Here is a 17479-nt window from a genome sequence, read left to right on the forward strand (position 1 = left end):
TAATGAATTGAACTGTGGTCTCCAAAAAGATATGTACAAGTCCTTACCCCTGGTACCTGTGAATGTGACCTTATTTGGGAAAAAGTCTTTGTAGATATAATCAAGGATCTCAAGATAAAATCATCTCAGATTAACCAGAAGGGCCTTAAATCCAATGGCAAGTGTTCTTATAAGAAGAAGAGAAACACAAAAGAAAAATGTAGGGGAAGGTCATGTGAAGACAAAAGCAGAGTTTGGTGTGGTGTGTCTATGAGCCAAGGAGTGTGGCAGCCATCAGAAACTGGAAGGGGCAAGGAAAGATACTCCCCCAGACACTTCTGGTGGAGTATGACCCTGCCAACACCTCGATTTCTGAACTCCAGATCTGTGAGAGAATACATTTCTGTTGTGCCACCAAATTTGTGGTAGTTGTTACAGCAGCCCTAAGCAATTAATACAGATGCCGACCATAAAAAACCCCTGATGAATTTCCTTATGCCGGAGACTGAACAGAGCCTTGAAAGGCAGAGAAATGAGTAATTGGCAATCTGTGATATATAGTTCTAATGAAAACGTTACTTCTGCCCTTTTTAAAGAGGTACAGTCATTTTAAATGGACTGAAGCAAAACAGTAATAAAAACTAACTCAAAAAACCAACCACTACATGTTCTCTCTTGTATGCAGGAGCTAAATGGCCACAAAGATGGAAATAATAGACACTGAGGATGCTAAAAAGCGGGGAGGCAGAAAGGGGTGTTAGGGTTCCGAAATTACCTCTTGGGTATAAGGTTCACTATCTGGGGAATGGGTCACCTGAAGCCCAGTCCCCACCATGTTTAGGTAATTTTTGCTTTTAAAAATACCTATATGGTTACAGGTATATATTACATTTTACCTTATAAAAATTGAATTTATGTAATTTTATAAAATAACTACATAAATTTATAAAATAACCTAGATAACATTCTAAAGCAAGACATGCACTAATTTTACTATATAATGTTTACTTACTATAGAGCATTCTACTATTCTTTTTGTTAGTTTGGGAAATATTTATTGGACACTATTCTAAGTTCTGAAGAAAAAACCATGAATAAAACAAAGTATCTGTTCTCAAAGTGTTTCCAGTCTACTAGGGAAGCTAGTGATTAAATAAATAATCAGAGATATACTTTTTTAAAAGAATACTTTTTAGAAAAATAAACCATGTTAAGATGATACAAAATTACATGGTAAATTGCAAATAAGATATTATAGAATGGAAAAGAACGATGTTCCTACTGAAAATCATAAAAACAAAAAAACAAATATTGTATATGTGCATGTTTAAAGGCAAATTGTGGGAACAATAAGGATTAAATAAACAAAACCTAAGTGGGAAGGACTTGTTTCAAGCAAACATAGAATTTCTGGTCATTTCTTATTCAGTAATGCTTGTTAACTCTGGATACAGATTGAAGATCAGGTCTCCATGCAGCCTGAATGAAAGAATGGTAATGAAAAAAGGAAGAACCAGACAAATTTTAGGAGATTGCATCTAGTTGGAAAAATTCTGAAACTTTGCAGAATTGGGGTTTTGCTAGCACCTAAGTGGATTCTTAAAGGCAGACTGAAATTTCCCATAGTCTCAAAAAAATAAAATAAAAATAAAAAATGGTGCCTGCCTCAAATACACAACTGGTTTCTTCATCAAAGCATTTGCTGTATTTGAAAGTCACTCAGGAAAGGTAGCTTGAAATATTGGGAGAATTCACACAATGAAAATTAGCAAATTCTACAAATCAAGGCTCTTTTCTTTCCTTTATTTAAATAGTTGGTTGTTTTACATGCCACCGTGCATAAAACTTTTGTCGTTGTTTTAAAGGTAGGGTCTTACTCTTGTCACCCAGTTTGGAGTGCAGTGACGTGCTCACAGCCCACCACAGCCTTGACCTCCTAGGCACAAGTGATCCTCCTGCTTCAGTTTACTGAGTAACTGAGTCTACAGGCATGTGCCACCATACCTGGCTAAACTCAAGGAGGGTTCTTGACAAAACACACACACACACACACACACACACACACACACACACACACACACACAACATCAAGAAGCTTACTTGTTTAAGACTTTTGAAATCAGAAGTAGACCAACTCAAACTAAAAGCATTACCTAGGCCTATCTGAGTCAAATTTATGCGTTTTTTAAGAAAGAGCAAACAGCCTTGTTGGTAAGAATAAATAATAAAAACTTTAGTAATTATATTTATTTATTTAATATGATTATAAAAATTAAAAGACACATGAAGAAAAAAAAAGATGAACAGAAAGAAAGTAAATACCTAGTAGGAACACTTAGATTCATATGTTACAATTAGTGTTAACTTCTTTAAAATAGGTATTTTAGGCCATGCTTTTGTTAAGCTATGGCCCAGGCCATGTGTTCACTGAGCTACGGCCACCATGCTTCTCTTTAAGTTCTGGCCTCCTCCCCAATTTGGAGGAGATGGATCTCCTTTTCTCTCTCTCTCTCTCTCATCTACTTTCTAAATAGACTGTATTTACTCATCTAAACAATTAAATAGATGTTTTAGGGATATTAAAGGAACTATTAAAGACATTCAAAAGAAAATTGACTCTATAAAAAAATCATTTGCTATCCTAAAATTGCATAATAAAATCTAACAATTCATCAGATGATCTAAAGAGTCAGACAGAGTAGAATACAAGCATACTAAATGTAAAGAAAGTTTAATATAGAAATATCCAAACGGAAGTATAGAAAGACAAAAGTGTGTAAACAACAATGAGCAAAACAGAATATAAAAAATGTTTGGTACAGAGTCAAGTGATTCAAGATATGTCTAACAGGAATTTCAAGAGGAGAAGAGAGAATGGACAGAAGCAGTATTTGAAGAAACACCAGGTCAAAGGTTTTCAAAATTTGTGAAAGAAATCAACTCACAAATTCAAAATCTCAGCACACTCCCCAAATGGTATATACAAAGAAAGCCTATACTGATACTTTGCTGAAAACCAAAGATAAATGCAAAATCTTAAAAGAAGAGAGAGAAAAAAAGATTTCTTCCAGGAGAACAGAAAAATAATAGCTAAGACTGCAATAGTAAACACTGAAACCTGAAAATAATGTCTTCACATTACTAAAGTGCTGAAAATTAAATGCCTACAAATAACTCTATACCAAATGAAAATATACATCAAAAATGAAAGAAAATAAAAACACTTTCTTAAAAATAAAGCAGAGCCGGGCTCGGTGGCTCAGCCTGTAATCCCGCGCCTTTGGGAGGCTGAGGTGAGTGGATTGCATGAACCCCTGGGCAGCGAGACCTCACCTCTGCAATAAATCAAAAAATCAGCCGGGCGTGGTAACGCATGCCTGTAATTCTGGCTACTCGGAAGGCTGAGGCAGAAGGATCGCTGGAGCCCAGCAGGTGAGGCTGCGGTGGCCGGGAGCGGCCACTGCATTCCAGTCTGGGAGACAGAGTGAGACTCCAACTCAAAAAAAAAAAAAAAAAAAGCAGAGATGATTCATCAATAACAAACTCAACTATAGAAAAACACTGATGAAAGTTGTTGAGCTAAAAGAAACTGACAAAAAATATAAGCAAAGAAGTACAAGAAGGAATAAGCATAATAAGAAGTAAATATGTGGATAAATTTTAAAACTAGTGAAAAATAATAAATATTATGCTACGTATATTTTACAGCAGTGAGAAAGACCATTGACAGAAACAATAATGACTATGTTTTGTAGTTTTTATAATAAATTCAGGAGTAAAATATGCAAAAATATTAGGAAAAGACAAGAAAGGTTAAATGGTTGTGATATTTCTGCATAGTTTGAATGTGGCAGAAGTATTAATTATGGAGAAACTGTAATAATGTAAGTATGCCTGATGCAATTGCTGTGGTAATCAGTAAAGTAATAATATTGAGATATACAACATAACTAATAGAAATAATATAATGAGTTCATCAAGATTATTTGATTAATATAAAAGAAAGCAAAAAAGAGGAATGAAAGGACAAAGAAAAAATGAGATAAAAATAAATAGCAAGATGTTAGATGTCAACTGTAATAGTAATAACATTAAATGTAAATGGATTCACCACTCCCCTTAACATACAAAGATTGTCTTATTGCTCAAGTATATGGTGATTACTTTTAATTAAATTGGACACATAAGTTGAAAGTAAATGTTGAAAACTAATATACTAGAACAATATTAACAAAAATAATCATGATATTAATATGTCAGTAACAGGCAAATAATAATATAAGACAGAAAGTATTGCTAGATAAAAAGAGGCTAATTTCAAATTAATAAAAGAACTACTACTTTAACAAAAAGACATAATTCTAAATTTGTATGAGCAGGATGGCTTGTACTGACTCAGAGAAGCCAATTATACATATTTCTTCTCAACACAAGGTTCACTTATGTCACGTTGGTGACTTGAAATATTGGGAGGATTTACACAATGAAAATTAGCAGGGCTAATTTGTAATTCTACAAATCAAGGCTCTTTTCTTTCCTTTATTTAAACAGTTGGTTGTTTTACACTTATCAGCATGCCACTGTGCATAAAACTTTTGTCGTTGTTTTAAAGGTAGAGTCTTACTCTGTCACCCAGTTTGGAGTGCAGTGACGTGCTCACAGCTCACCACAGCCTTGACCTCGTAGGCTCCGGTGATCCTCCTGCCTCAGTTTCCTGAGTAGCTGGGTCTACAGGCACGTGCCACCACACCTGGCTAATTTTTGTTTTATTATTTCTGTAGTGATGAGATCTCACTATGTTGCCCAGGCTGGTCTCCGACTTCTGGACTCTAATAATCTTGCCTCAGCTTCCCAAAGTGCTGGGACTGCAGGCAGGAGCCACAGCACCTGGTCAAAACCACTAATATATACATTCAAAATATAACAGAAATAAAAGTAAACAAATTCACCATCATAATTTGAGATTTAATCACATATTTTCTATTATGTGACAGACAGAGAAATAGATAAATAAGGATAAATGAGATATGAACATTATTAACCGAATTAAGCTTTTTCATATTTATAGAACCCAGTCTTGAACAATTGCAAGATGCATATTCATTCCAAGTACATGTGGAATATTACTCCAAATAAATCATAAGCAAGTTTCTATAAATTTTTAAAATATTAAAATCACTCCAAGAATACACTGTGACTTCTACACATTGCTAATGGAAAGTAACTAGAAAACTATTCAAAAATTTTTAAGTGAAACAATACTTATAAGTAGCTTGTGAGTTTAAGAAGAAAATACGATATAAATTAGAATATGATGTGAACTAAAGAATAATGAAAATATGATACATTGTATGCTGATGTTGAAGCAGTAATTAAAGAGAAATTATAGCTTTAATGAATTAAAAAATTTTTTTAAAGTTGAAAATCAGTTATCTAAATTTTTAACTCAAAAAACTAGAAAAACATTAAATTAAATGTAAGAAAATAGTCGGGCTCAGTGGCTCAACCTGTAATCCCGCGCCTTTGGGAGGCTGAGGTGAGTGGATGGCCTGAGCCCGCGGGGTCGAGACCCGGCTGGGCAGCGAGACCCCATCTCTACAATAAATAAAAAAATCAGCCGGGCGTGGTAGCACATGCCTGGAATTCCAGCAACTGGGAAGGCTGAGGCGGAAGGATCGTCGGAGCCCAGCAGGCGAGGCTGTGGTGGCCGGGAGCAGCTGCTGCACTCCAGTCTGGGCGACTGAGTGAGACTCCAACTCAAAAAAAAAAAAATATGTAAGAAAATAGAAATCAACAGATAATAGTGATAAGAGTACAAATCCCCCTCAAGGTTCTAGGTAACAACTAAAGCATTTAAGCTGAGAATCCTCAAACCTGTAGTTGTCCTGCATAGATATGACCTACATTTGCATCAACTCTCATCCCTCATGAATAAAATACTGCTATACTCTCTATTCTATAGTGTTTATTGACCCTAAATAACCTGTTAGTGGGTGAATCTACTACATTGTGTAAATTTGCTGAACAATCTCAGACTGAAACACTCTGGCAGTCTTGCAATTACAATTGCTGGGAATAAGATGAAATACAGTTGAATTCTTACTTTATTTGCAAACAAACACATGTACACAAATGACAAAGAGACTAAAAGGTTGAAAATTTTCTTTTAAACAGTTTTATAATGTCTTTAATTGTCTGCTGTATATGATGCTATGTCATTTTTTTTTTTTTTGAGTTGGACTCTCACTCTGTCGCCCAGATTGGAGTGCAGTGGCCGCTCCCGGCCACCGCAACCTCGACCTGCTGGGCTCCGGCTATCCTTCCTCCTCAGCCTTCCAGGTAGCCGGAATTCCAGGCATGTGCTACCACACCCAGCTGATTTTTTGATTTATTGTAGAGATGAGGTCTCACTGCCCAGGCGGGTCTCGAACCCGTAGGCTCAGGCAATCCACTCACCTCAGCCTCCCAAAGGCGCGGGATTACAGGCTGAGCCACCGAGCCCAGCTCAAAATCGATTCTTGAGTAGCAAAAAGCACTAAGACTAACAAAAGAAAAATTTTAGTGTATAATAGATAATTTACTTAAGAACAACAAGTAACATGATCATTACTAATAACAAAAGACATGAAAATTAAATTAAAAATATTCTTGACCAATTTCAATGATAAAAATGTAAGGGAGATGATATTCAATTTTTCAGGAAATGTGATTTTCTTTGTGTCCAAGATGTTTATTACAACATTTTGAATAATGTTTATAATTAGAATATTTTAAAATATGAAAATTGTCAAATTATGGTACAGCTATATGAAGAAATATTATCTAACTTTTAAAAATTGTGTTGGGGCAATATTTCAAAATGTGCACAAATATTTATAACATAATGGTAAGATGGAAAGATATCAACAACTCAAAAAATAACAGCTGCTGGAGAGGGTGTGGCAAAAAGGGAACACTTCTACACTGTTGGTGGGAGTGTAAACTAGTGCAACCTCTGTGGAAAGCAGTGTGGCAATTCCTAAAAGCTCTAAATATCAACCTCCCATATCAACCTCCCTGCAATCCCCCTACTGGGAATATACCCTGAAGAACTCAAATCACTCTATAAAAAAGATACCTGCACATGTATGTTTATCGCAGCATTGTTCACAATAGCAAGAACCTGGAAGCAACCATGCTGCCCATCAAAAGAGGACTGGATTAAAAAAATGTGGTACATATACACGATGGAATACTACGCAGCCATAAAAAATAACAAAATCATGAATTTCGCAGCAACCTGGAACCTAGAGTCTATAATACTGAGCGACCTCTCACAGAAACAAAGATCCGAGTATCACATGTTCTCACTCATATAGTGGACCTAGAACATACAATGTAATAGTATAAGAAAATGCCTAACAGTAGTGGGAAACTATGGGGGGGGGGTCAGGGAGATGGGATTAACGGTAGTAAATATCTGTCTGGCGATGGGGATACACCTCTTATCAACAAGGGTGCCTGAATGAAATATATTTGTATACCTAACCCTTCACTGTACCCCACAATATCATAATAAAAAATATTGATTGTAAAAAAAAGATGGAAAGATAGTATAGATTTTGTTTCTAGTACAAAAGTAGAAGTACTTTACACCTGCATCCAGAAAACTTATGTATGACCAAATCCAACCATTTTCTGAAAATAAGTAAAATTTTATTAGAACACAGCTATGTTTATACATTTACATATCATCTATGGCTACTTTTATGGCACAATAGAAGAACTGAGTATAGTCACCTTATGGCACACAAAGTCTGTCTAGCTCTTTGCAGAAAAAGGCTGAGGACCTTGGGCTATATTATTTCAGATTAACCTCCTCACTTAAAATACCTTTAAAAAAAAACAGGAAAGCGTATCTTTTCTTTAAAAACCATCATAGAAGCATTGTGAAAGCTGACAAGACGATGAAGAATTACTAAAACAAAAGTTCAGTGAAATCAGAACCCAAAGAGAAAAATAGGTGACCAAAGATTTTCTGTTTGAGGGCTTTCACCATTTTGGGTAGATATGAGTTTACTTTTTGATAGTCTTGCTAGACTAAAGCAACAAAATTCTACATTGGGAACCTACATGGATTCAACCTTAAGATAAGAGAGAACTAGAAGTTAACCACTCTTCATACAGATTTAGAAACCAGCTTTAAATTGCTTAGATGATCAGGGAACTTGAAAGCTTGAATTTAAGGTAATTGTGTTTCTAGGCACCCCCCCAAAATTTTATCTTCAGGTAAATAATTTTTTCATAAGCATCAAATTATTTCTACAAATGTCAAAAACGTTGTTGGAAAAAAAAATACACCCAGATACTTTGAACTTCATAAGGAACACAAAAGATATTTGACGTATTATATATAAAAAATATAATCAGGATGTGGGCAAGATGGTGCAGAGCCAGCTGGACTATGCGAGTCCTGGTGTGAGTGAGTGGATGAAAAATTATGAGTACATGATGGTGAGTGGGTGGGCATGTGAGTGGCTGACTGAGTGAGGGATAGGGAGTTAGCCACCAGGGCTCTCCTGGTGCAGCAATTGGTGCCTCAACTGCTCGCCTTGATCCTAGTGATTCCTGGGACAAAGACGCCGAGCACCATTTTTTTTTAATCAGCAAAACCCTTCTAGGGAAGAAAATGTTGAGAGAGACTAAGTGGGAGCTCGTTTGCAAGTGGTCAGAGTTCTGGTGCAACAGCTGGTACTGCAGCCTCTCTGCTTGGTCCCTGGCTCTTCCCAGGTCACAGAAGTCGAGTGCCATATTTTTTTTTTTTTTTTTTTGAGTCGGAGTTTTTTTTTTTTTGAGTAGGGAGTGCAGTGGCCGCTCCCGGCCACCACAGCCTCGACCCACTGGGCTCCGCGATCCTTCTGCTCAGCCTTCCAAGTAGCCGGAACCACAGGAGCGCGCTACCATGCCCGGCTAATTTTTTTAATTTATTATAGAGATGAGGTAGTTTTCCGGTAAAGAAGTGGCGGGGAGAGACTACTGCCCAGGCTCTGCCTCACCACTGCAGCAGGAGAGACTGCCAGCTCCAGGTTTTGCCTCACCACATCAGTGCCTGGCCAGGCACTGGCAGCAGGGGCTGCAGAGGGAGCCCAGAAGCAGAGACCCACCAGAGAGGACAAGGGAGATACCCCACCACCATTTTGAAGGCAGGGCAGGAAAGTGCTCTAACTTGCTCACTACGGAGCAACAGACCCAATCTCTGGGACTGGCAGATGTACATTCAGGGGTTGATTGTGACCCAGAGGGAATATCCTGAAAGCACAAACTTTGGAGGTAACTGATGAGTGCTGAGTCCTGGGTGCCCCAGCCACTACACTGATCCAGCCACAGGACCAAGGGTGTGGCCAGAAAAGGGCAAGGAAGAATTCCAAAGAGATCAGTGGTGAGTCCAGGCTGACCCAAACCCCCTCCTCCCCAGCAATCCTCTGAATATCACACAGCAGGGCCATAGCTGAGAGGAACAAACTGAGGTGGAGTCTGGACATAACTCACAATAGAACTTCATTCCAGGATAGGCCATGTTGGAGTACTCCCTGTGAGTACATACCTGGGGAAGAGACAATCTCACACATCCCTACCAGAGGAGATCTCCCTGACCATATGAGAAGGGTGGGGAGGACTGCAGCCCAACCCACCTCCACTGCCCCTCCTTCCCGGCTCCAGACACTGGGGAGGGAGTGAAAGAGGTGGAAGCTATGCAGGAGAGTTCAGACTAGAAGAACAATTACAGAGCCTGCCACAAGAGGACAGGTTTTTTTTAATTTAAAAAAAAAAATTTTGCCAGTTTCTTTGTTAGTTCATCTATTTTTTAAATATTTTTGTTTCTGCATGAATGTGTATGTGAGGGTTTGATCTGCATTTCCCCAATTTTTTTTTCTTTTTCCTTTTCTTTTTCTGTTTCTTTATTCCTTTGTTTGTTGTTTTCTGTTTATATGTGTATGTGAATGTTTGAGGTTCATCTTTCAATTTTGTTGTTATTATTGATTTGTTTTTGCTCTTATGTTCTTCTGTTTTTTATTTTTACTTTTATCTACTTTAAGAGGGGTGTCAATATATGTGTGAGGGTTCGATCTAAATTCTGTTTGTTGTTGCTGTTGTTTTCTGGACTTTCTGTTTTTCTTCTCCATTCATTTTGTGCAAAGTTTGTGTGTGGTGTTTAGTTTCTTGGTTTTGTTGTTGTTGTTGTTGTTGTTGTTTGTTTTGCTTCGCTTTGTTGTTATTCCAGTTGTTTTGGGGTGTGGGTAAGTTAATTTTTTTTTTTTGCATTGCTTTCTGCTTTTATTGTTCTGTGTTTGCTTTTATTCCTTTTCTTTCTTTCATTTTTAAAAAATTCTTGTCCAACTTATTTCATACTGTTTTTCCCTGTGCTTCTCATTGCTGTCACTGTATTGCAGACTCAGGGGGTATACACACGTTCCCATTGCATTGTCAAATAGAGTGGTAGTGGGGAGTGGGTAACAGGAAACACATTCATAATTAGGGAACTTGTAATTTGCAAGTTGTTTCTGAATCCTAGTGCCCTGTCCCCTACATTGTGCAACTTTCAAAACTACCAAGAGACAGCAAAGATTCCCACTGACAGTCCTATTTCAAAATAGAACAAATCCAGAGCCCAGATCAGGAAAGTATAGAGGACTGAGCAAACATCAGAAAGGAAAACCTCGCCCACTGACACTGAGTAACAGAACAAAACAAGAGATCTCTCACAAATGAGGAAAAACCCAAGGAAGACCACAGGTAATTACTAGTATAACAAAGAGAAAACTCCTGAAACATCAAACCTTGCATCCCAAACAACGGAGATCACCAACTACTGACCCTAGAATACAACATAGATTAGGGAACGGATGGAAAGAGTGAATAATATTCAAGAAAGACAAGATGCAACACTGGAAGAACTTGTAACAGAGATTTTGGCAATAAAAAATTTCATCAAGGAAATAAATAGCAAGATGACAAGCAAGGAAAGCAAAATAAATCTAACTGAAGAAAGAATCTCACAACTTGAAGACCAGAACATGGAATTAACCAGAACTGTAGAAAATATAAAGAGAAGACTCAGAAAGAAAGAACAAAGCCTACAAGAGATGTGCAAGGCCAAACCTATGCTTGACTGGTATACCAGAAGAAGAAAGGGAAATGGAGAACAACTTGGAGCAAGTATTCCAGAAAGTAATCCAAGAAAATTATCCCCATCTCACCAGAGATGTACCAGCCAAGCACAAGATATACAGAAAACCCCCACAAGACATTAAATGAGAAGACAAGCCCCTAGACGTATAGTAACTCACCTACACAAAGGAGGCACAAAAGAAAAAACCCAAAAGGCAGTAAGAGAGAAAGGTCAGAGTACCTACCAGGGAAAACCAATAGAATAGCAGTAGACCTTTTGACAGAAACACTGCAAGTAAGAAGGGAATGGAGTCCAATATTCAAAGGACTCAAAGATAAACAATTTCATCCTAGAATGTCCTACCAAGCCAAGCTTAGCTTCACAATGAAGGAGAATTAAAATTAAAATCTTTCTCAGATATCCAATCCCTAAGAGATTATGCAGCTTCTAGGCTAGCTCTAAAGGAGACACTTAAAAAGGTATTAAGCATAGAAGAAAGAAATAAAGAATGACCACACACTTCTCAAGAGAACAGCAGAGCACAAAATCAACAGAGAATAGAGTGCAACAACAAACTTGAAAACACACAGATGCATCAACTACAAAGCCAAAAGCAAATAAGCAAAGAAAAAACTTTATAAGAACTTCATGACAAGGATAAACAATCACATTTCAATTATCAGCCTGAATGTGAACGGACTAAATGCACCACTAAAAAGACACAAAATGGCAAACTGGATAACAAACCATGACCCAATTATTTGCTGCATCCAGGAAACTATCTCACCACAAGGGATGCACACAGACTCTAAGTTAAAGGATGGAAAATGAGTTTTCAGGCAAATTGATCATAAAAGAAGGCAGGAGTCAGAATCTTAATATAAGAAAAAACAACCTTTAAGCTACCAAAAATTTTTAAAAAGATAAAAAAAGGTCACTACATAATGATAAAATGTTCAATCTATCAACAAGAAATATCCATCTTAAATATATGTGTACCCCACACAGGAGCACCAGCCTTTATAAAGCAACTATTACGTAAATTTTAAAAATATATTGACTCTAACACTATTATAGCAGGGGACTTGCATACCCCACTAAAAGCCATAGATAGATCATCAAGGCAAAAAATCAACAAGGTGATCCAGAACCTCTACTTGGCACTCAACCAAATGGACTTAATAGATACCTACAGATGATTCCACCCAACAACTGCAGAATATACATTCTACTCATCACCACATGGAACATACTTCAAGATTGATCATATCCATGGCCATAAATCATACATAAACAAACTCCATAAGGTTGAAATATTGACATGTATATTCTCAGGCCACAATGGAATTAAAATAAATATCACCATCAACAAATAGACACCAAACATCATGATACTGAACAACTACTAGGTCAACACTGAAATCAAAGCAGATATTAAAAGATTCCTGGAAACAAATGAAAATGAAGAAACATCTTACCAAAACTACTGAGATGCCATGAAATCCATTCTAAGGTGAATTTATATCACTATGAGCACACATCAAAAAAACAGAAAGACCACAAGTTGAGAGCCTACAAATCACCTAAGGGAGCTAGAAAGAGAAGACCACCAAAACCCTAACTTTAGCAGAAGATTCTGTTCACCAAAATAAGAGCCCAAATATGAGACATAGAAGACAAAAATATTATAGAAAACATTAACAAAACAGAAAGCTTGTTCTTTGAAAGAATTAGCAAGATTGATGGAACCCTAGCCAGAATGACCAAGATAAAGAGAGAAAAAGCCCAAATAAACACAATCAGAAGTATGAAAGATCAAATCACAACTGACCCCAAATAAATACAAAGATTATCAGAGATTACTATGTACATCAATATGGAAACAAATGTGATAACCTAAATGAAATGGAGGACTTTCTGACATTATACAACCTTTCAAGGTTGAAGCAAGAAGATATTGAGACAATAAATAAACCAATAACAACCCAAGAATTGACTATGTTATAAGAAAATTACCTACTAAAAAAAGTCTCAGACTGAATGGCTTTCCAGCAGAATTCTACAAAACATACAAGGAGGAGTTGATACCAATTCAATTGAAAATATTCCAGGCAATTGAGAAAGATGGACTTCTCCTCAAATCATTTTATGATGCTAACATCATATTGATACCCAAACTGGGTAAAGATCCAACAAAAAAAGTGAACTACAGGCCAATATCCCTTATGAACATAGATGCAAAAATCCTCAACAAGATTCTAGCAAATCAGGGGTACAAAAGAAATGTGCAAAAGACCATTGCATTCCTATACACCAACAGAAAGGAGGCAGAGAACCAAATAAAAAGCACAATCCGATTCACAATAGCCACACACACACAAAAGAAATGCCTTGGCATCTTCCTAACCAGAAAAGCAAAAGACCTTTACAATGAGAACTACAAAAAACACTGCTCAGAGAAATCCATGAAGACACAAACAAATGGAAAAATATTCCATGCTCATGGATAGGAAGAATTAACATTGTTAAGATGTCCAGCCTACCAAAAGCAATCTACAGATTCAATGCAGTACCCATTAAATTACCAACTTCATTCTTCTCATACCTGGAAATGACAATACAGAAATTCATATGGAAACATAAATGAACACAAATAGCCAAAACAATCCTTAGCAAAAGAAACCAAAAAAGAAAAAAAAAAACAGGAGGTATCACACTTTCAGACTTGAAACTTTATTATAAGGCTACAGTAATCAAAACAGCCTGGTATTGGTACAAGAACAGTCATACAGACCAATGGAACAGGAGAGATATTCTGAAAGCAAAGTCTCAATTCCTCAACCAACTCATCTTTGACAAAGCCTCCAAAAACAACCACTGGAGAGAGGAGAAACTATTCAGTAAATGGTGCTGGGAAAACTGGCTGATCCTATGCAGAAGATTGGAAGAGGACCCCTACCTATCACCATACACAAAAAATTAACTCTAAATGAATCAAAGACCTAAATGTAAAAACTCAAACTATAAGAATCTTAGAAAACGCAGGAGACACCCTTATGGAAATTGGAATTGACAACCGATTCCTGATCAGAACCCTAAGTGCCCATACCATAAGAAATGATAGACAAGTGGAATCTCATCAAACTGATGAACTTCTGCGAAGCAAAAGAAACCATCAAGAAAGCAGAGAGACAGCCCACAGAATGGGAAAAAAATATTTGCCAACTGTATATCTGACAAAGGCCTAACATCTAGGATCTACAAGGAACTCAAATGCTCCAAAAGGAAAAAAACAAACAGCCCCATTAAAAAGTGGACAAAAGACATGAATAGACACTTTTCAAAAGAAGATATATGGGCAGCCAACAGACACATGAAAAAGTGCTCAACCTCACTACTCATCAGAGAAATGCAGATCAAAATCTCAGTGAGATACCACCTAACCCCAGTAAGAATGGCCATCATTAATAAAACAAACAACAACAGATGCTGGTGAGGATGCATAGAAAAGTGAATGTTTCTGCACTGCTGGTATAAATGCAAACTAGTGCAACCTCTTTGGAAGACAATGCTAGAAACTAGATATTGGCCTCCCATATGACCTAATAATTCCCCTATTCAGAATATACTCAGATAAACTCAAGTTATTATACAAAAAAGATACTGGCACAGACATGTTTGTTGCAGTTCTATTTACAATAGCAAAAACATGGAACCAACCATGTTGCCCATTGAAGCTGAACTGGATTTTTTTAAATGTGGTGCATATACACAATGGAATATTATGCGGCCATAAAGAAGGAAAAACTTATGGACTTTGCAGCAACTTGGATTTAGCAACTTGGATGAATTTGGAGTCAATCATACTCAGTGATCGATTCAGAAACAACGAACAGAGTACCATATATTCTCACTCATAAGGAGACATTAAACAATTATCATAATACTATAAGAAAGGGATTGGCAGTAGTGGGAAACTGCCAGGGGTGGGGGGTGGGATTGACAGTTGAGGGAAACTGCTAGGGCAGGGAAGGGCACACCTCATCAACAAGGTACCTGCATAATCAACCTTTGTAAACCTAACCCTGAATTGCACCCCACATCTTTAAAATAAAATTTTAAAAAAGAAAAAATCTAATCAGCAATGCTAATTATGTTTTTAAAATGTAACAGAAAAGATTAACATTATCTAAGAGAAAGAAACTATGACAAAGTAGTAATTTATTTAAAGAACTAAATATTTTTTCTAGAAATGAAAAAAAGAAATAACATTTTAGGTATCAGTGGACAATTTAAGAGGAGTTTGATGATGTTTAAAAAAAAATTTATGAACTGTACGACATCTCAAAAGAAATAATGCAGAGTGCAACATGGAGACACAAAAGGGTGGAAAATACACAAGACGAGCTAAGAGTCAATGAGGCTGGAAAAGACAAAGTAGTGTTGGAAGAGAATTTTATAAAACTGATGAAACATACCAATTATAAATTCAAGAATTTTAAAAATTCTAAGCAGTTAAAAAAAAAATCATAAGGAATATACAGAAAACCAAAGAAAAGAAGAAAAAAACCTTAAACTTGCCAGAGAAAAAGATTAATTTATAAAGGAGGGAAATAAAATCAAATAAATAAAATAAAATTGCTAGCAAAATAATAGAATCAACCAACTTACTCCATTTTGTTTAAAACATCCATCTTAGTTGCCTGTCTGACCTAAGAATCACTCCTCAATGCCTCCATATGATTACAGTAATGTTCCCATGACCACAGATGCCCAGCTTTGTTCCCTTTGGGCAGGTCATGCTGACCGTTTCCTGCTGACTGTTAGAAAACTCCTTAGCCATAAGTTCCATGTAATTGTATGCTTTGTTAACTGAAATCAAATGTTACACTTTGCAAAACCCCATTGTTACATTTGCATATTTTGTTCTTAGATTTTGTTAGTGAACTAACCAAGGTAACTCCATTGTGTAATGATTCTTCTACCTTGTCTCTATGTAACTATCCTAAGCTATATCTTGTTGGCAGAACTCCAGGGACTTTCTAGGCACCCGGCTATACCTAGGATATGAAATTAATCAAAACTCCCTTACAATCAAAAGTTCCCATTTTGGTTACCAAATTGTTAGTAATGGTTGCTATGGTCACTAGTTGCTATGTAGCCAACACTGCAAATTTTGCCTATAAAAACTTGTCACAAACTGCACTAGTTTGTTAAGAGTTTTTCTGGTATTTGCCTGCTCTTGACCTGCACATTAATAAAGGACTCATAATTAATTAGACTCAGCTTGCTGGCATGACTTCTTCTCACTTACTCGGTCATAACAGGAGCAATGGTTAGACTTATGGTTACAATAAGCCAGAACAGCAGACAGCAATAATAGAAGCTGGATGCTAAACAACCACTTCAATTTGCAAGAAGGAATAACTACATATCTAGAATTCTACATACAAAAATAATTATTTAAGAATAAAGGCTTGATTAATAAAATCTGGGTGAATTTGCAACCATAAATTCACATTAAGGAAATGATAGATGTATTTCAGAAAAAGGAAACTGATCCAAGATATAAGATCTAAGATACAAAAATAAAAATAAAAAAACAAATAAAATGGTAAAAGTAAATCTAAATGAATGTTGACTGTAAAACAATAAAAATATAATGTTATTTTAAATACATAAATGTTAGCATACATACATAAAATAAGTGACTATAGTGTATAAATTGCAAGAATGGCATAAATTCTGCACAGTGTAGAGAAGAATAAAAAAAATGCATGAACTAGCTGTAATAACGTTCTTAAAGATCAACTTGGCTAGGCCACCATCCCTAGTTATTCAATCAAGCACTAACCTAAATGTTGCTGGAAGGTACATTGCCAGATATAATCTTAACCAGTTAACTTTAAACAAGAAGGTTATTCTAGAAAGTCTGGATAGGCCAAATCAAATCACTGAACAGGTCTGAATCACAGGGCTGAGGTTTCTCTGAAAAACAGAAAGAATTTCATTGTGAACAGTATCTTCCTTTCCTGTGAATTCCAGCCTGTTTGCAATCTTCCCTTTCAGACTGTCCTGTGGATTTCAGACTTATTTTTTAGTGTTCACAAAAAGAAATCTTTTTTACAATAGCTAGTTAGATAGATAAGTATATCAATCAACTAATTGACTGATAAGTAATCTTCTACCAGTCAGGCTTCCCTGGTTAAACCCTGACTGATAAATCAACATTATACTTTGATGTTAAGAAGACATATGCTCTGGTGTGAATGTCTCTCTCCCCCTTAATTTATGAGTTTAAATCTAATCACCAATGTGATAGTATAAGAAAGTGGGGACTTTGGGAGAGGA

The 17479-nt window shown here is 36.4% G+C and overlaps 1 protein-coding gene across 1 annotated transcript in view; it reads right to left on the reverse strand.

Annotated features, from left to right (window-relative positions):
- CFH (complement factor H) overlaps positions 1-17479 on the reverse strand; it is a 65232-nt gene that overhangs the window by 31596 nt on the left and 16157 nt on the right. The window lies entirely within an intron of this gene.

Source organism: Carlito syrichta, unplaced genomic scaffold (genome assembly GCF_000164805.1).
Source record: "Carlito syrichta isolate Samal-C Ts95f unplaced genomic scaffold, Tarsius_syrichta-2.0.1 Scaffold234365, whole genome shotgun sequence".
Lineage (NCBI taxonomy): Eukaryota > Metazoa > Chordata > Mammalia > Primates > Tarsiidae > Carlito > Carlito syrichta.